Raw genomic sequence first — 21224 nt, 5'->3', positions numbered from 1 at the left:
AAATATTCCGGAAATATTTTTCTTTTGTTTTTTTTTATAAAGACGAAATGTGATAATAAACTATTAGCAGAATTGTTCTTAGAACAGTTATGAGGTCTCTTTATTACGAATTACTGTTTTTGTTTTGTTCAAATATTTCCGGAAATCCGGTTTTTCTGTAATGATTGCTTACTTCATATAGCTAATAAATAACAAAAGAAAGCATTTCATTGTCTTTAATTAACATCGCCCAGTCCTAAATGTGTCGGTAGCGGTTAATTTAAAGTGTTAACGGCGACCTGGACTTCCATTTAAACAATTGATCCGCATTCTCCACTAATGCACATTCATCTGTTGTTCTGTGTTGCATGTGATCAGATATTGATTAATGGCCGTGAATTTGTGGACTGAAAAAACGAAAAGTTCTAAATCAGTGAAAGCCTGTCAAGTATTTCTGGAAAGCCTCAAAGAATAAACAGAGATAAAATATAAAATATAAAAAAAAATAAAAAATAAAACGATCTGAAAATGAAGAGTTATCTTTGTCGGACTTCTTAGGTTTCTGATAAAAATGCTTACAGAACTTCTTTATACGAGGGTTGTTCGGAAATTATTGAGACAAATCGATTATTTTATTTTCTAAGTGACGAATTTTGGTGAAAATTGGCATAGACACTGAAGAAACACCAACAAATAATAAAACAAAGTGATATTAAAAGAATATTAAATATTTTGTTTACGACAGTAGATAAACAAGTCGGTGGTCGGAGTACCCGGCGCAGCCATGAACTCGGAGATTAAACAACTTAAACATCTACTTTATAAGTGTCCGTAGAATTACAGTTAATGATAAAAGAAATCAAATTAAATATGTTCATTTTGCTATTCTTTGCGACTAACTGTCGATTAAGCTTCAGTGATGTTCGAGATGAATTACGGATATGGTACACATATATTTACCAAACAATAAAAATCTGACAACGACTTTACATTGAATTTTGACGTCAAGGCGGCGCAACGAAAACCATTAAACTGGTGGAAATCTCAGAAGAAGACCTTTTAAGGCCACGCAATTGCGTAAAAAAACTATACGATGACAAGACAAGGAATAGAACTTCAGTTCATCATATTTTTTTCACTGATTATTTATCTAGAATTAGGACAAAGGGAACAACTTTTGACACACAAACTGTTGTAAACAGTTCTAAAATATGTAAAAAATTGACTGCAGGAGACATTCACAGTAATTAGACTTTCGGGTAAAAATATCTCGATTTTTTCTTTAAAAAAAAAAACAAGAATGAGAGAAATTGTAAATGATGACATCTTGAAATTAAAACAAAAGATGAGAAATAAAGAATAATTCTTATTTCAGTTCGTTTGTAAGGTGTTTAAAACACGGGAGCAATAAGAAGCGTTAAAATGACGTTGCGAAAAGTTTGCGGTTGCGCCGGGTTACAGGACGAAGGCACTTTGGTCAGCTTACTAGGAATGATCTATTCATGCCATGAACAAGAAACTGTTCACATTGATAAACTCTATCCTGATTTACGTTTAGGTGAAATTTCAAGAGTTTATCTTTTTTACTAAAAGAATAAGAGAAAATGTCTCAATAATTTCCGAACAACCCTCGTACAAATTTCAAGGCGTCGATTTTCCATTAGTAGGGACGATAATTTAATTCGGCTTGTTAATTCTCTTAAGGTAGTCCTATAGTTAGCACTAATTGGGCTCAATCATGGAAAACCCAGTTTAGATTATATATATATATATATATATATATATATATATATATATATATATATATATATATATATATATATATATATATATATATATATATATATATATATATATATATACATCCTAACAATACATATAGATAAGAAAAAGTATATGTTTACTTGCTAGTTGTTTGTTATAACCTCTCAGAAATGGGTATCCACTTAAAAATGTTTGTGAAAAACATGAAATTTGCAAAATGTCTGGATTTTTTTCTAAAATTAATTCCTTACTGGTTGGTAAATTAAAAAAATTCATGTAAAAATCGAGTATTAACATTTGTTTAAACCATGTCACATCAATATTTTGCGCAATTTGTTTTTGTTTTTGTTTTTTTGTTATACGTATCTCTGTGTTGTGTGGGCCTATTTAAAGAGGTTGATACTCCGAGTTATCTCCCTTCTAACACAGATTGAAGTGTATATAAAGACCTTTTCGTGAATAATTTACAACAAGAATATACAAAGAAATGATGATCAGATACATCAAGGAACTCTAGGATATATTACTTAGGATTGTTTCTGAAAGTAGAGGGGGCATGTGCAGATCCAAAAAAAAATCCCCGGGAGGGGGGGGGGGGTGGTCCGACGGATATTTGAGTTTGCCGGTGGGGGGGTTGAGACATAATTCTGGCAATTTCTTTAGTTAATTTAAAGAAATTTGAATTTTGCAAGGGTTGGAGGGGGTTCGTACCCCTGACCCCCTCTAGATTAGCGCATGGGGGAGTGGCATACTTAACCATAATTTTAGAAAAATCAACTATCATGTATATCTATTTCCATGGTGGCTTACTATAGGAAGTGAAGGACATGTCTTGGTAGGCGCTGGCACGATAAAGGTCCTCCAAAGCTCAAAGTCAGGAACTTACTTAGATCTTTAAATGATGGCGTGGTTGAAGTACATGGATCATAATTTCAAAAATATCAATAAATATATGCACTTTATTCTACATAAGATGCAATGCAAGAAATTACGTATTGTCAGGGACACGTACACTTACATGCAGCAGGGTACAACTGTTTGAACACTTAATTTCCATTTTACTCTTAAAAGAATTCCTCATGTAATACATTTTATGCGCGGGTCTACAGGTGGAGTGGTTGCGTATCTTTCCCCTGAAAAAAAACTTATTAGATAAGTAAAACAAAGCTACCCCCCCCAAAAAAAAAGACATTGGATCCCCCACATTTTCTTCGCTTATTATAATAATAATATATAATATCCCCCTCCCACATTTGTTCGCTTTTTGGACATACGTACAGTTTATTCATCATCATATCTTTCGTAATTAAATAATTTACCTTTGATTTGAGTGACTTTTACCAGGTGTGGTAGTCCACCTTAATGACTTTGTTTCTTTGTTGTAAACGGCTTTCTCCTCGTCAATAACGAGCGCGGCCTTCGCTACATGTCCCTCTTGAAACAGTTCTTCAAATTCAGCCAACTTTTGGGACCTCGCCCCTCGTGCTTAAATTCAAATGCTGGTCCGGTCTCTGCCACATGCGCAGCACTGCTCACCGTGGTGGGGTTTTTGGAAGTTTCTGAGTAAGCCCCGTTATGTTTTTATGATTAAACAACTCTGTTTTTCTATCACTTTCTTTGGTAGGGAAGGAAAATAATGAAACTGTCTCATCGTTCGATAGTCCTATATCACCGCATTCCATTCTATCTGCAATTTTACCTCATTTAAAACATATACAACTAGCGAGCAAGCTTAGAGTGCCACGCCACCGCATTGTTCTACTATTTATATTACCTGATCACGTGACTCGAAACCTATTCGAGTTCATGTATGTATGAAAACTCATCACGCTCATGATCTCAAATACAGTTGAACGAATGGCAGAGCTTTATCTCCGTGTTTTAATGATAAAACATGCGAGGTGAAAGGTTGTGAATAATGCGTGGTGGGTGGATAGATGTAGAGGGACTGATTATCATGACAACACATTTAACGAGAGAGAGAGAGAGAGAGAGAGAGAGAGAGAGAGAGAGAGAGAGAGAGAGAGAGCGAGAGAGAGAGAGAGAGGGGGTTAGTTATGCTGAAGAGGTTGATAATTTGAGTTATCTCCCTTATAACACCAAGTTATGACATAATCCTGTAAATAATTTACAACAATTTTTTTTCGAAATATCAAGACCATTAAGAATAATAAGAACCGATTTTGAAAGTTAACAAAAAGCAATCTTACTTGGACATATAGAAAATAATCAAATATTAGCAGTAAGTAATACAAACGCATGTTAGAGGGCATTAGATGTAAACTTAAATGATATTTCATCTTTTTTTTATTTACAAGAAACAAATTTCGATGATACTGAAGTCGATGTGTATGTGCGTTTGTTCCAATGTTCAATGTACAGCAATAAAAAAAAATCGCGAAATTTATCAAAACTTCAGATTACCGCATGCATCTGCATGCACTCTATAAACGACTATTATTTAATTTTTTTTTTAAATATATAATCACTTGGCTGATATTTGTATTCATTGTTCATTGAGAGAGAGAGAGAGAGAGAGAGAGAGAGAGAGAGAGAGAGAGAGAGGGAGGGAGGGAGGGAGAGAGAGAGAGAGAGAGAGAGACATGTATTCATTCGTTGTGTAACATCGATAATATGAAAATTTTAGACACTATGTAAAAATCTTACTACTGACCGAGTATAAGCTACAACTATCGGCACTGTACTATCGATTAGTGCCAAAAAATGGACATAATTAACGCAGATGTCTTATTGATAGTTACATGCAATCTTGCATTTTGAAAAAAAAAATATGTGAATAATGCTTATATATAATTAATTATTTCAAAGATTATGGTTTATAAAAATCGCATCACAAAATACAACGGTGCGTGTGAACTTAGTAAGCGATTTTCATGTGGTGTAGACACGTGTACTTATAAGTGAAATTCAAATAGAAGCTGTGATTGTCACTTTAACTTATGAAATTCCGAAAACATATTTTATAAACAATTTGTGCAAAGGAGGGGCGAGCTTGAACAGATCTGGAAAGTCTAAAACATGCATACATGAAAGGCGATGACTTGATTGAATAGAAGTGTAAACATGTAGGTTCAGCACGTGGGGTGGCTTTTGTATTTTGTTGGTCTGACGTATTTGATACACTTAATTTGGCGTGAACGATTATGTTTCAACACTGATGAATTTGATAAATCCAGTGTTAATGGGAAATTTATCAACAAACTGTGTTTATGTCAAATGTTTTTGTAAAAGAGGTAAGGAGCGTAGATATAAACAACTTTTAAAAGAACGAGGTAATTAACGGTCTGTAATTCTCTCTCTCTCTCTCTCTCTCTCTCTCTCTCTCTCTCTCTCTCTCTCTCTCTCTCTCTCTCTCTCTCTCTCTCTCTCTCTCTCTCTCTCTCTCTCTCTCTCTAACCCGGGTAATTTACAGTTTATACAAATTAAGCTTGTTTATGTAAACTTATGATAGTACTTTAATTAAAACACGCATGATAAAAGCTAAGAATTATGAGAGAGAGAAAGAGAGAGAGAATTTCATCAGTTATAGATGCAGACACATCTCCATGCTCGCAGATGATAAAGGGCATAATATACATGTAAAAAATGTGTTATATTTTGTTCAGAAATAATTGATCTGGATACACGTACAGTGTGTCTACATGTCAGGACTTTTTACATGAATTTCCGTGCTCTGTTTTCCTCTAGAGACGTAAGAATTCCCTCCACCAGCTTTTGGAGCATACTCCAAATAGTACTCATGCAGCGGAAATTATGTGTTTTATAAGAAGATTAAATTAAAAATGCTCCCCAGTTTCGAACCCCCATACTTCACATTTGTATTAAGAGTCAGGGTTGATCTTGTACATGTGGGTTTCCCCCCCCCTCTCTCTCTCTCTCTCTCTCTTTCTCTCTCTCTCTCTCTCTCTCTCTCTCTCTCTCTCTCTCTTGCTTACGCATGCATTGTTGATAAGTAAGAAATACCACATAAGTGTGGGGGAGGGCAGGCCCCATCCACCTCCCCCCTCCCCTAATCCGCCCCCGATCCTGAAGCCTGCAAACATTTCTTTGTTTTGAAGTTGCCTAATTATAGGAAGTAAAGCACGTGTCTTGCGCTGACGATTTTTAAAAGATGGCGTGGTTTAAGCTAACCCCCCCCCCCAACTTATTAAAGCAGTGTAGTAAAGCTACCAAAAATAGACCTCATACCCCCCCCCCCCTAGCTTCCTCTGGGAGAATGGTGGGGGGGGGGGGGGGGCAAACAAAATAACACACCTTAGGTTAAAAGTTGAAAATTATAATATCTTGGTGATTGTTGCTTATATATGTTTAATGTATATTAATAGCTTTGTTATAATTTATATGTTTAATGTATATTAATAGCTTTGTTATAATTTATATGTTTAATGTATATTAATAGCTTTGTTATAATTTATATGTTTAATGTATATTAATAGCTTTGTTATAATTTATATGTTTAATGTATGCTGTTTCTTAAATAGATTGTGTCTATATACGATTCTTACCGTATTATATATTTTGCTTTCATTGATTATTTTATTTTGTGCAAAAGTGCGTGTACCGAATGTCCTTGACATGTTGTTATGTGCTTGTGTTCAGTTCAACAAGTGCGATGTTTTGGCTGCTGAAATAAACACGATTTCCGGTGTCAGTCAGAATCAGACATTCTGTTATAAAACAAACACACTTCATTGTGACTGGACAGGAATGCTATACTCTATATATGGAGGTAGCAGAGAGAGAGAGAGAGAGAGAGAGAGAGAGAGAGAGAGAGAGAGAGAGAGAGAGAGAGCCTGTTAGAGAAAAAAGTAACAAATAGAGTCAAAGATAAATTTAAAAAAACGGCAATATATAGGCCTATAGCAAAACAGAGAGAAAGATATATTTTTCTGTGAAGTGTATCCCGAGTTTTTGCTTCCATCACTTTTTGCTTGATATTTTGATAATCATAAATACCTTTGCATTCAAACTATGTTCATCCACTAATATGAAAAATATCCAGATTATCTGTTTTGAAACGCCCCCTCTACTGCCTCAGGTGTTCATTATAAATCTCCGTAATAAATTTGTGTTCGTTCCTGTGAACTTTTTTGAGTGAAAATGATAATTGTTCAATGAAAATATCTTGGACATATTCCCCTATATCGATGTCATTTGTATTTCTTTCACAGGTATATGTATCTTTATTAAAAATCATCAACAAGTGATGGAAGCAATAACTTGGGACAGATTATGGAGGTAGCAGGATTGCCGTCAAAAAGACAATTTCATTTCACAAACGCATTATGAAATTTGACATGAATTAATAAAACAAAGCACATACAGTGAAACTGACCAATAAATTCACTTGAATTGTTCTGGCAAACATTTCTGCGAAAAATGTAGAAATACAGGATCGCTTTAGAAGTCATCCGTGGTCTCAAATTCATTTTTATCCCCCCCCCATCCCCCCACCCACCCCCTTACTTTAAAAAAAGTTTACTTCGAGTATATATACGTTTAGTAATATAAAGATGAAATTAAGTAATAATAAAAACTAAGTTGACCGATTATTACATTAAAACTAAATATTCGAACCGTTTTTTCTATCTTTGAAAAGCGATATACATGTATTCATTATCTGGTACCGAAACGACATGGGGTCGAAATTGCTAGGTGGCGAAGCGTCTAGGCATCGCTGTGACGCATGCCGAACAGACGATAGACAGATTTGGGGAGAGGAAAGGAAAGTTTATTTCTATCCGTTTAGATAATTGTTCCCCGTGAAAAAAAGGTTTGTCATATCATATATTCTACAATGTAGTCTACTTCTTCCATATATCATGCCAGTGATAATCTATGTGAGATAAAACGTGATATTTTTAAAAATCAACTTGAAATAAAATGGCTGACTCGGAAACAAACCTTCGAAATCGTGTCATTCATGTATATGTAAAGTGTTGAAGAAAAAAACTGTTGTAACTTAGTTCAGGTAAGGGAGGAGGGGGTAAGTTGTTTCAATCCAACAGCTCAATGTACCAGTGACAAGACAAGTCATTTGTTCAGACACAGAACCCCCCCCCCCTCTTTTAAAAAAAAATGTTAGAGTATATAACGTTATACGTTTAATAAGTAATATGAAGATGAAATTAATTAATAATAAAAAACTAAGTTGACCGATTAATACATTAAAAACTAAATTGATATTAGAATAGTTTTTTTTGGGGGGTGGCATTTGTCTAAAATAGTAAGTAACACTTTGTTTTTCTGTTGAAATACCAAAAGTATTATGATGTAATAAAAAAACACATCTTGTTACATAAGCGTCCGTAGCCTATTGGATAAGACAGTGGTCATCACTTCCAGCGGCCAGGGTTCAATCTCCAGTGGAACCTCTTTGTTTTATTTGAATTTTTAAACTTATATATAAAATATTTATAAAAAATATGATATACACTTCTTCATCTCACATTAATAAAAAATCATATATTTATGCATACATATAATATTCTTTAGATTGACGTGTGAACCTAAACATTATTTTTGTTCAGTCGACTACTTGAGTAACAGAAAGGCATAAACCAGCGTTTTATTCAGAGCACTTTATACGTTGTATGCATGTATGTAAACCAAACCAGAATAGATGGTGTGACGTCAAAATAATCCATTTTCTTGGTTTTCAATACAAAAGAGTTCTACATCATGTCAGCCTCCTGTAAATACAATTTCTCTAACTTCAAACGTGCATTATAGCTTGATTATGTAGTTTATTTTCAAAACAGCATGACCACGTGTGATAATTTAAAACACTTTATTAATATAAATAAAATGTGTTTTTGACTTTCCTACCGCTTTAAGTATTGTACCTAGATATTTCAAATACTCGGATATCTGGAAGCTTTCAAACAGTCCCATCTAGTTCGAGATAACGAAGTTTGGCTGTATTTTATATAAACTCTTTTAAAAACGGGCTAAAATACAGGCGTTATCAGTTTCAGAGAGCAGTGATATGGAATCGGAAAACCACAGTGTGGTGATCCGGAAATTCAGATCAAACTCTGTAAAATTGACAGTATAATTGATGGGTATATAATATGTATGTATCATCCATTTTAGTTTAGATTTTTCATCCCTGCTCCTGTAAATATCCAGCCATGCAGTTGGGTTTTTTATTTCAATTTTAAAGAAAAGGTTAAGAAAACAATTAAGAAACTAGAGCAAAGCTCGTTGCAAAGCAACGAGTGGGTCTACCGTTAATGTCGGAAGTAAAGCTGGAAGTTCCTGTAAGAAGCAGAGCTCTTAAACAAACAACAAGAGTAACTAAAATAAAAAGATGAAAAAATCGAATTACTCCTGGTACGACTTAACAAAATCCGAATGATTTTAAGTACGAATTAACAAAAACCTTTCTGATTTCAAGAACAACTTGACAAAAAAAAATCCGAATGTGTTCAAGCACGACATAACAATTCTTTTGGTACGAATTAATTTTACTTTGAACATTACACTATTTTTTAAACCAAGGACGCGGAATCAAAATTTCCGAAAATCAATTTTTAAACCCCGATATCTCTGTAATGCATCGTCCGATTTCCAAATGGATTGCAGATATGAATTCAAGTTCTATAAGACTGTAGTATTGTCTTATTTTGTTCAAAAAAATGAAAATTTCCAAAAATTGGAACTGCTTCCGGTTTTGATCAAAATTGATGAACAAAATTTTCAACCCCCCAGTACATTATAGAATTGATACATCTATCATCAGTAAAAATTTCAAAGCGATATCTTTAAAGTTAACGGAGATTTCGTCCGTACAAAATCACTTTTTTAAAATTAAAAAATGGCTGCCAAATTTGAACGGAAGTGACGTAAATGCTGAAACTTTAACATCTTATAGGCACAGTAACTTTACAAAAGCTCTGAAAATTTCATTGAAATCGGATGAAAACTTTTTGAAATATAAAGCCGAGAAGGAGTCAGAAAAAAAATAAAAAATAAAATAATAATAGAAAGAAACCGAAGAAAAACAAGAGGGTCTTCCGTTGGAAACGGAAGACCCTAAAAATCAGACACAAGAAATACAAAAATGAACCAAAAAATATTTTTTTTTAAATATTAAGCATTGTATCATATAAATGATTATATATTGTTAAATCTAGCGCTTATGTGGGATATCATCGAATACTAGAATGTAACAGTTAATAGTCCAAGGTCTCTTTGCAGGTTCCTTGTGTCTGACTGTGTCTGATAGGTTATACCAGTCTGTAGTATGTAACAGTTGATGGTCTCTTTACAGGTTCTCTGGGTCTGACTGTTGACTGATAGGTTATACCAGTCTGTAGTATGTAACAGTTGATGGTCTCTTTACAGGTTCCCAGGTTGTGTCTGGCTGTGCTGTTGACTGAAAGATCAAAGGGAGGATATATGTGGTATAGTATTCATGTAATATCACCATGTTCATGTAGCTATACTATGTATTTTTAGGTCACCTGAGTCTCTCAGGAGACCCATTGCTATCTCACGTTTGTCGTCGTGTGTCATTCATAGACATTTTAGTATACATCTTTTAAATGGGTATGAGGGCAGTGGTCATTGTGTTAGTCCTGGGGTAAGAACTGTTGCCCGAGAGCATAGGCCGAGGTCAACATCAACTTCTTACCCAGGAACTGACAATATAACTATTGCCCACATTCCCATTTGATTATTGATGTGTTAGACGAGGAGAAACACATCCTTGTGGTAATATCAGGGCTCATTTATCTAGGGGGGGGCAGTCAAAAATCAACCAGGGTTAAGGGAATAGCAAAGCATGGGACATAAGCCGGTAATTAACATGTATACACTGGTGGGTTCCCATTTTGCACAAATTTGAGGATTAGGTGTGAATTGTATTTTGATAGCAATTAAAGAAAGTAATAATGAGAGAGAGAGAGAGAGAGAGAGAGAGAGAGAGAGAGAGAGAGAGAGAGATTACATGTCTAAGAAAAGATACATATGTTTAACAGAGTAAGTAAGTCAGAGAAAAGAGAGAGTGAGAGAGATACTACAGGTCTGAGAGAATAAGATGCACATGTTTACATGTATAGGAGTAAGTCACAAGAGAGAGAGAGAGAGAGAGAGAGAGAGAGAGAGAGAGAGAGAGAGTACATGTCTGAGAGAATAAGATGCACATGTTTATATGTATAAGAGTAAGTCACAAGAGAGAGAGAGAGAGAGAGAGAGAGAGAGAGAGAGAGAGAGAGAGAGAGAGAGAGAGAGAGAGAGAGAGAGAGAGAGACTACATGTCTGAGAGAATAAGATGCACATGTTTACATGTATATGAGTAAGTCACAAGAAAGAGAGAGAAAGAGAAAGAGTACATGTCTGAGAGAATAAGTAAGATGCACATGTTTACATGTTTACATGTAAAAGAGTAAGTATCTGAGAGAGAGAGAGAGAGAGAGAGAAAGACTACATGTATGAGAGAATAAGTAAGATGCACATGTTTACATAAAAGATAGAAAGTGTTTACATGTTTATTTATGAAATAATGAGGGACAGAGGCTTAGAGAAAGAATGAGAGATAAGAAGTACTTGTTTAGCTGTAAAATTAGAGATAGTGAATGAAGGAGTAATAATGTGAGAGAGAGAGAGATAGAGAGACAGAGACAGACACAGAGAGAGAGAGAGAGAGAGAGATTACATGTCTAAGAGAAATAGAAAGATGCATATGTTTAACAGAGTGTAACTCAGAGAGAAAAAGAGAGAGAAATTACAGTAGAAAGATGCACATGTTTATAAGAATAGGTCAGAGAGAGAGAGAGAGAGAGAGAGAGAGAGAGAGAGAGATTACATCTTTGAGAGTAAGATATATTTAGTACATGTACATGTTTAATGGAGTTTGTCTGAAAGAGAGAAATAGATAGAAAGAGAGAGCAAAAATACATGTTTAGAAGAGAAATCTGAGGAGACAGAGAAAAAGCATGTGTTAGAAAAAAAATCAGAGAGAGAGGAGGAATAAGATCTAGAGAGAGAGAGGGGCCAAGAGTGCATGTTTAGTATTGAAATTGTGAGAAACAGAGATTGAGAGAAAGAAATAGAAAGAGCAGGAGTACATGTTAGGTAAATTGAGACAGTAAATACCCGGTAATTGAATTAACTTAATTGTGATGTGTACTTTACATCTTTTTTTTTCTCTCTGACTTTCTCTGCTAGATAATCATATAGTACACTTTCTCAATTATGTACACATCCAAGAGAGAGAAACAGAGATAAAGAAATGTAGGGATAAAGAGAGAGAGAGAGAGAGAGAGAGATAGAGAGAGCACCTCTTTCTCACTCAGCAATCTTATGTTGTATTTTCTACTGGTTGAGTGTCTCTATAATCAGAACCAGAATAATGGACCGTCAATTATCCAAGTAGAGAAAATATATTAATCTTTAAAAAACCCAAATATATTTCTTTTAGAATTTGACATTGAATGTTTATACAAACAATAATAATCCTAAAACTCTTTATTTTCATTGAACAGGTTATGACCCAGACCGCCCACATCATGGACACAGCAAGCTCTGAATACACCACAGCAAGCTCCCAATACACCACAGCAAGCTCTGAATACACCACAGCAAGCTCCCAATACATCACAGCAAGCTCCCAATACATCACAGCAAGCTTCTCATTTAGACTACATCAATGTTCTAAGTGTCCGGGGGACACAGCGTACTATTGTGTATCGTGTCAATGTGATCTGTGTCCCCAGTGTAAAGAGAACCATGTAAAAGATCTCCAAACAATAGACCATGATGTTGTGTCACACCGTGATAAAATCAACTACATCCCAACACAAGAGATCTGTGTGAGACATCCTAGCCATGTTTATACAAAGTACTGTGAACCTTGTCAAGTTCCTGCCTGTAATAATTGCCAAACACATAGAAAACACACTCAGATAGATGTTACAACAGCCTATAAAACAAAGCGACAACAACACAGAGGAACCATTCACACCATCAGAAGTGAGGCTCTCTTTTACAGACCTGTTCTCCTGACAGGAATCAAAGCTGATGTCAAAACCTGTCACACAGAATTCTCCCTCTATCAATTAGAGATGTTAACAAAGGCCCAGAGACTGAAGGATCTCATTGACAAAGTGGTATATGATCTATTGAACAATGTGTTTTGTTACTTTGATTTCAAACACAGATGTAAAAAACAAAAGATAAAAATGATCAGACATATTGTCAGACTAAGGAGATATGAACACAGATATGTACAGCCAGCATTCACATTCAGTGCGCTACAATTCCTCTCATTCACAAAGACAGCCCTCCGTAAAAACATAAAGACAGCCCTCCCCCAGATACATCTTACACTCCACACCAGCCAGCTCTCCATGACTGAGTCACTCAACAAGGAGGATGTGATGGAGTCACTGAGTGCAATCCAAATCACAGAGAGAGGAAACCGACGCGTAGGAAACCAGTGTCTGCTGAAACTGACGTCTGGTGCTGAGCTCCATCAATCTCTCACACTGACAGGTGTTGATGGTTGTTTACACATTTCCTGTGTGACATCAGACCGGGTCTGGGTCAGTTATGATGAATACAATCTCATGTTGACAGACACAACAGGTGTCCCTCTACATCGTGTGGAGGATTCATGGAGTGGTTTATATGGTTATAGAGGATTACACACAGTGAACAGTGAGAGTGAACTGATTTATATAGATAGGAATTATAACATCAACAAACTGTCAAAGGATATGAAAACAATTACCACATTTATAGAGAGAACAGACTATACATGGGACCCAATGTGTGTGTACTGGTCCCCGTCCACTGGGGATCTACTGGTCGGGATGTATAACTATGGTACAGAGACAGGCAAGGTAACCCGGTACAACCAGAGTGGACAACTCACACAAACCATACAGTACAACAACACAGGACTGTATAGTTACCCTAGCTATATAACAGAGAACAACAATGGGGATGTCGTGGTGTCTGACCATAGCGTTATCTCTGTGTCTGGTGCTGTAGTGGTGACAGAGCGTGGAGGAAGACATCGTTTCTCCTACACAGGACCTCCATCAGGATCAGGACTAGCGCCATTAGGAATCTGTACTGACGCGCTGTCACACATCCTGGTGTGTGATGTTATAACCGACACAGTACAGATGTTAGATAAGGACGGTCAGTTCCTGTCACATCTACTGACAAAATCACAAAAGATGGGTGTACCATGGAGCCTGAGTTATGATGTCAACACTCACCGTCTCTGGGTCGGATCACGGTGGGACAACAAGGTGTGTGTCTACAGGTATATCACCAGACAGGACGCTCTGACAGGTAAGTCTGAGTCATTATCATTCACATTAATTAGATATAGATAACTAAGACACACAGTCCGTGTTAATTATCAGTCAATAAGATACATGTAAGACATGTTTATCTGTGTGATTGTTTGTCAATATAAACAACTCATTGTTACAGGGTTAGCTGTATCTACCAGTCATTGGGATTCAGTGTTTATCTAATATATACAGAAATTAGATACATTATTTTATTAATTAAATGTACAGTTACATGTCATTGTATTTAGTGAATAGAAATAGCAGGTTGTTGTATTTAATTATGAAATATATAGAGTGACTCATGTATTTGTAATCAGTTATTTTGTGACATGTTAATTGACTTAATTTAATGATTTAGATAAATATTAAAGAAAGTGTCATGGTAATCAGTTTAAAGTTTTAATTAGTAGATGTAGCTCTATCATTACATATACTGTATGGAATGGATTAATTAACAGCTAATTAATGCCATGTTGTAGATGAACACAGACCCCGTCCTGATGGAGACACCCGATACACGACACATCCTCACAACACAACTCATCAACTAAAGGAAGGTAAAACTTACTGACTCATGTATTTGTAATCAGTTGTTTTGTTACATGTTAATTGACTTAATTTAATTAATTAGACAAATAATAGACCAAGTGTCATGGTAATCCGTTTGAAGTTTTAATTTGTAGATGTAGCTCTATAATTACATATAATGTATGTAATTAATTAATTAACAGCTAATTAATGACTTGTTGTAGATGAACACAGACCCCGTCCTGATGAGGACGCCATGTCCAGCTCAACACCAGCCGTATAATGGAGATAGCTGGGATATTGACAGGTTGTAAATGTTTCTGTACAAATCTAGTCTGCTCTCAAAACCACACATGTTGTTTGTCACTTTGTTCAACATCTGCAGCTGAAATTGAGCTGTGTATAATTCACATGGACTGTAATACGGACTCCTGTTTATTTCACACTTTGTGATCATCCAAACATGGCTGTCTGTTGCTGAGTGAGAAACATCATGTTATACAAGTTTTATTTTCTGAATGTGGAATATTATAAAAGAGATACCCACATGAAAATCTATAATAACTGAACCATTAAAAATTGTAAATGTCAGATCTTAATCAATTTGAAAATGTATCTTGTTTTGCTAATTGTGCCATTATTATACCCCATGTAATGGAATTGTTAGAGAATAATGACTTCGACCTATCTCAGTCAGTCCTGGATTTTAAGCAAAACTTATATTCAACAGCTGCACAGAATTTTATGAAACTTCTAAGGTATTTAGGACACAATGTGTGGATGTGCTAATTATTAGGGTCTTCCGTTTCCGACAGAAGACCCTCTTGTTATTCTATTGTTTCTTTTCCTTATTATTATTTTATTTTTTATTTTTTTTCCGACTTCTTTCGAACGCTATTTCTCGTGAACTACTCGACCGATTTGCATGAAATTTACAGGACGTATTGAGCATTAAAAGTACTTGATATTATAAAATTTCTGGCTGATGACGTCACTTCCGGTTTGAGATTTTGAGGATTTAGTGAATTTTTAAGGACCATTTTGTCCACGTAACTTCTCAAAAACTAATTGCGATAGAAACGTGAAACTATCAGGGATAGTAGATGAATGTCTGTAGATGATCCTATTTATTTGATATTTTGAAAAATGCACAAGGCGGCGAAGCTCGCCCGAGCTCAAAAATTGGCACCAATTTTTTTCACGAAATTTTCGCACATTTTCGGCCCTAGCTTTTAATGTGTAAATATTTTGATAAGACATGTAATGCAAAAGTTGTTAAGATTATCTAGGACTTGCGTTTGATTTCAAGAAAAAGGGGCTGGCCCCTCAAATAAGGGGCCAAGAGGGCTCTAAAGTCTTTTTGCAATAACTCTTTACTGAAAAATAATTTGTTATCAATTATAGAACCAAGACTGTTCATTGTACATCTGTTTATCTATACAGTACCATGCCAAAGTCATATGTTACGTAATTAGGGGTTTCAAGGGGCCAGAAGTTTAAAACTTTGATCCTTAGTATCTACAAAAGGAGAAATATTTTGATAAGCATTATAGAACAAAAAATGCTTAGAATAATGTTCTTAACAATATGCTACCTTAAAATTTTTTTGGGTGGCCCCAGTAAGGATTTTAAGAGTCGGCCCCTTAAACACATTTGTTCAAATATCTTTAGAACGGTCAACAATTTCTGAACACTTGTTGAACAAAACGTGTTTATATTTATATTACCTTTTATTTAATATCAAGAAATAAGGGCTGGCCCCTTAAATAAGGGGCCAAGAGGGCTTTAAAGTCTTTTTATAATAACTCTTTACTGAAAAATAATTTGTTATCAATTAAAGAAACAAAATTGTTCATTGTACATCTGTTCATCTATACCTTACCATACCTAAGTCATATGATACGTAATTAGGGGTTTCAAGGGGCCAGATGTCTAAAACTTTGATCATCCATATCTAGAAAAGGAGAAATATTTTGAAAAGCCTTGTAGAAGAAAAGTTGCTCAAAATAATGTTCTAAACGATATGGGATCTATAAATATTTTGTTGGTGGCCCTGGTAAGGAGTTTAAGGGTCGGCCCCTAAAACACAGTTGTACGGATATCTCTAGAACGGTTAACAATTCGTGAATACTTGTTGAACAAAATATGTATATATTCACAAGACCTTTCATTTGATATCAAGAAAAAGGGGCTGACCCCTCAAATTAGGGGCCAAAATGGCTACAAAGCCTTTTCATTATAACTTATTTTTTAGCGATAATTTGTTATTAATCATAAAGCAGAAAATAAGAGCTTATTATTCATAATTCAAAACTGAAATCCGTTCTAAAATCGGACGATGCAATACAGAGATATAGGGGTTTAAAATTGATTTTTCCGGTAATTCTGATTCCACATTCTTGGTTAAGAAAATAGTTTTATGTTCAGAGTTAAATTAACTCGTACCTAAATTATTTGATAATTGATAAATCTTACTTTTACAGATTCGGATTTGTATTTGCTAAGTCGTTCTTAAAATCGAAAAGGTTTGTTAATTTGTACTTGGTATCATTCGGATTTTGTTAACTCGTACCAAGAATAATTCGATTTCTTTGGTCTTAGTTTCTTATGTATTTTGGTTTAAGAACCCTGCTTCTTACAGGAACTTCTAGCTTTACTTTCGACATTACCGGAAGACCCACTCGTTGCTTTGCAACGAGCTTTGCTCTAGTTGGAGAGTTCCGTTTCATTTATCTTTCTGGGAATTTTAGCCCCATTGAACTTAGAATATTGGTCATATGTTGAATTTAGCAATGAATTTTTTGTAAGGGTGACTCTTCTCAAACAGCTGAATTGAATTTCATAAAACTTTGTAGGTAGTTAAGGCATAATGTGTTAATTTGCATGTTTCTAGGAAATTTTAATTTCAATGTTTTGTCTTGAAATTTTAAACCTTTAGAATTTAGTATGTTGTTTTTGTTTAAGACAAGTGATTAGATATGTGCATAATTGTAGAAAGTTTTGATCTGATGATGTTTTGCTAGTAATACCCAGTATTATTTTTAGCTAACTGACCTGAAAACTCAAGTGAGCCTTCCTGATCACAATTTGTCTGTCTGTCTGTTTGTTTGTCTGTCCTCTGTCCGTCAACTTTTCACATTTTCAACATTTCCCCCAGAACTACTGGGTCAATTTCAACCAAACTTGGCACAAAGCACCCTTAGGCAAAGAAGATTCAGAGTTGTGAAAATTAAGGAACGTGCCACTTTTCAAGGGGAGATAATTAGGAGTCATTGAAAATGTTTTAGAAATTTTTCAAAAATCTTCTTCTCAAGAACCATTAGGCCAGGATAGGTGGAACTTATGTGAAAGCATCTTCAGATAGTGTAGATTCAAAGTTATGAAAATCATGACTCCCGGGGGTAGGGTGGGGCCACAATTGGGGGGGGTCAAACTTTTATATAGGGATTTATAGAGCAAATCTTTTAAAATCTTCTTCTCAGAAAGCAATCAGCCAGGAGAGCTAAAACTTGTGTTGAAGCATCCTCTGGTAGTGTAGATTCAAATTTGTGAAAATCATGACCCCCGAGGGTAGGGTGGGGCCACAATTTGAGGGGGGGGGTTTGAATTTGTACATATGAATATATTTATAGAGTAGAATTTTTAGGATCTTTTGGGGAACTGCATTGCTCAACATATGATATGAATATAAAATCAAACTCTTAGAAAAGGAACTAATCATAATTAACATAATATCCAGGTGGAAAAATGGATTTTTATTTATTCAGGATCTACATGTACATTATATTACATTGTCCAGATAGTTTGTATTATAACTCCATTAAGCTGATTGTTGTCAAACTTTATGTTCCATAGGTGAGTTATGTGGCCCATGGGCCTTTTGTTTTTTCGTATTTAAGGTTTCACTATACATGCTATACACCCACAGTTAATTCCAATTTTTAATAGAAGACCACAAAACATATACTAATCAACTATTAAATTGATGATGGTGATGCTATAGGTATTTTTAAAGAATTTTTTAATGTTTTTTCGTGGTTTTATTAAATGAATTTTAAAAAAGGGGTTACTGTCGTATCGCCCCAAAGCCAACGCGCCCCATGCACGAGCGCCCCAAATTTTTTTTGGAGCGCCCCAATTACGTTTCACGAGCGCCCCAAATGTATTCACGAGCGCCCCAAAGTAAAATTATCATTATACCTTACTTCTTGGAAAATTTGCACGAGCGCCCCAAATTGGATTTGCCAATATTGTACTAAAATCGGGATCGTTTTCACGAGCGCCCCAAAATGATTTTCCTGATTATGTCTATCTGCATAGAATCTTTTTGTATCATTACACATTACGTCTTGAATAATTTGCCCGAGCGCCCCAAAATTGGATTTTCCAATATTGTACTAAAATTGGGATCGTTTTCACGAGCGCCCCAAAATGATTTTCCTGATTATGTCTTTCTGCATGGAAACTTGTTGTATCATTACACCTTACGTCATGAATAATTTGCACGAGCACCCCAAAATTGGATTTTCCAATATTGTACTAAAATTGGGATCGTTTTCACCCCCCCCCCCCAAATAATAAGAAGCAAGAATAGCAATTTGTGTAGCACTTGTACATTCATAATATTTTATAACGAAACTTATTTTGGGGCGCTCGTAAAAAACAAAAAAAACAAAACAATAACATGATTTACCATTCGAAGCATTTGGAAATTTGGGTTGCTCATAACATTCCAATTATTACTTTTGGGCGCTCGTACATGAAAAGATTTCATCTTGAAAAAAAAACATTTGGGGCGCTCGTGACATACACGTGAAAAAAATTGATCATAAAAAAAGGATCCATAAAAAAACATTTGGGGCGCTCGTTACATACACGTGAAAAAAATTAATCATAAAAAACAACATTTGGGGCGCTCGTGACATACACTTGGGGCGCTCGTGAATTGTACTTGGGGCATTCCAAAAAAATTTGGGGCGCTCGTGCATGGGGCGCTTTGGCTTTGGGGCGAAGTGACCAGCACCCTTAAAAAAGATAACTACATGTATTAACAAATTGAAATAATTTTTTTTGTCATATGATGGATATCTCCTCAGACAAACAAGAAAAAAATACTAGAGCCGAGCTCGTTGCAAAGCAACGAGTAGGTCTTCTGTCGCAACTTTGTGTCGCGAAAGGATTGTCCATCAGTCTGATTAAAACACCTCCTTCTCCTGACACTTGTCAGAGCCTGACAGACCCTGTTTTGATAACAGGTCATCTTTACACGACCATTTCTTCTTAACAATTAGAGCTTTAGAAAATTGATTGGAACTCTTCAAATGGAGACAAAATAAAATTAATTCATGCCTGTTTTCTATGTAACCTCTAGATTGAGTATTGCACCACTCATTAAACAGATAAAGGCATATCATTGCTAAGAAGGTGTTTATTTAGATTGTATGCAAATGTGGAGGTCAAGTGGAGATAGTCTGTTATTGATACAGGTCTATCAGAACCTGGCGAGTGTAAGGAGAAGGGAAATGGTTTTTAATGATACTGGATTATCAATATGATAATAGTAAGTTCAAGAAAAACGAAAACGAGACTCAATTTCAAAGTATTATTTTCATACCAGGCAAGTTCTTCGTTTAACTTACTTCAAGTTTAGGATAACTTTAAAAGGTACATCATTTGTGTACATGTATATAATCAATTTAATTATAATAAAAGTGTGGATGTGGCGGTGGGGGAAGTGACCCAAAAATCAATTTTCTAAGCGTTAACTTAAGGGAAATTTTGGCTGAGAGAAAGGGGGGCATTGCTCCCACTGGACCATCTAAAAGGTACTGTTAGCAAGCTCACAAATGATATCCCCGCTAAGAAAGAAGTCATTACTCACGTATTTCTCTATCAGAGAATAATGGATCGTTCTTTTTCTTTAGTGAGTCAGACAAGGCAGGGTATATTTACAGGTCACAAGTAATCTTTATGTCAAACTCTAGCTTTTACTCATTTCCATTAATACAATATATGACACATGTTTAATATCACTTTGAACTTACGCAACTGACCCTGGGTCAAGTTCGTGACACATCATCGGTCATCAGGAATCTTTACATGAAATAGAAACTCCCAATATTTTTCCTTAAATGACTTAGGGACAAATCATTACACACCCTCAGGTCATAAGCAATCTTTGTGTGAAGTAATAAATTCCAAAGTGGACCGGAAACAAATTTTGCACTTTTCCTGCCAGTGACCTTTACTTTGTCCAAATGACCTTGGGTTTAGGTCATGACGCTTTGTCAGGTAATGAGTAATATTTGTATGAAGTAAGAACACTTCCAATGTTTCTCCATCAGAAAGATATAGACCGGACACGACGTACGGACGGACAAGGTGATTTTTATTTACACCCCCCCCCTGAATTTATTTTCGTGGAGTATAAAAATCCTTTTCGCCCGTTTTGTGCGGCACAAAAAAGACCTATATTTTTCAATTATTTCTATTATATCACATATAAATATACATGTAAATGTATGATTTGTATGCACATTTGAGTTCTTCTCATCATCGTCGGAAAGGATAAGAAACCCTTGGGGTCCAATAATGTTTTTTCATGGGCATTTGTCAATT

At 35.3% G+C, this 21224-nt stretch overlaps 1 protein-coding gene and 2 pseudogenes across 2 annotated transcripts in view; all 3 read left to right on the top strand.

Moving 5' to 3' along the window:
- LOC128171377 (uncharacterized) overlaps positions 1 to 21224 on the top strand; it is a 253998-nt gene that overhangs the window by 8081 nt on the left and 224693 nt on the right. The window lies entirely within an intron of this gene.
- Positions 1 to 21224, top strand: part of LOC128171876 (talin-1-like) — a 97687-nt pseudogene that overhangs the window by 47187 nt on the left and 29276 nt on the right.
- LOC128171440 (uncharacterized) overlaps positions 1 to 21224 on the top strand; it is a 95851-nt pseudogene that overhangs the window by 65708 nt on the left and 8919 nt on the right.

The sequence above is a fragment of the Crassostrea angulata genome, chromosome 2, assembly GCF_025612915.1.
Source record: "Crassostrea angulata isolate pt1a10 chromosome 2, ASM2561291v2, whole genome shotgun sequence".
NCBI classification, from domain to species: domain Eukaryota; kingdom Metazoa; phylum Mollusca; class Bivalvia; order Ostreida; family Ostreidae; genus Magallana; species Magallana angulata.
This window is presented reverse-complemented; position numbering and strand designations above follow the sequence as displayed.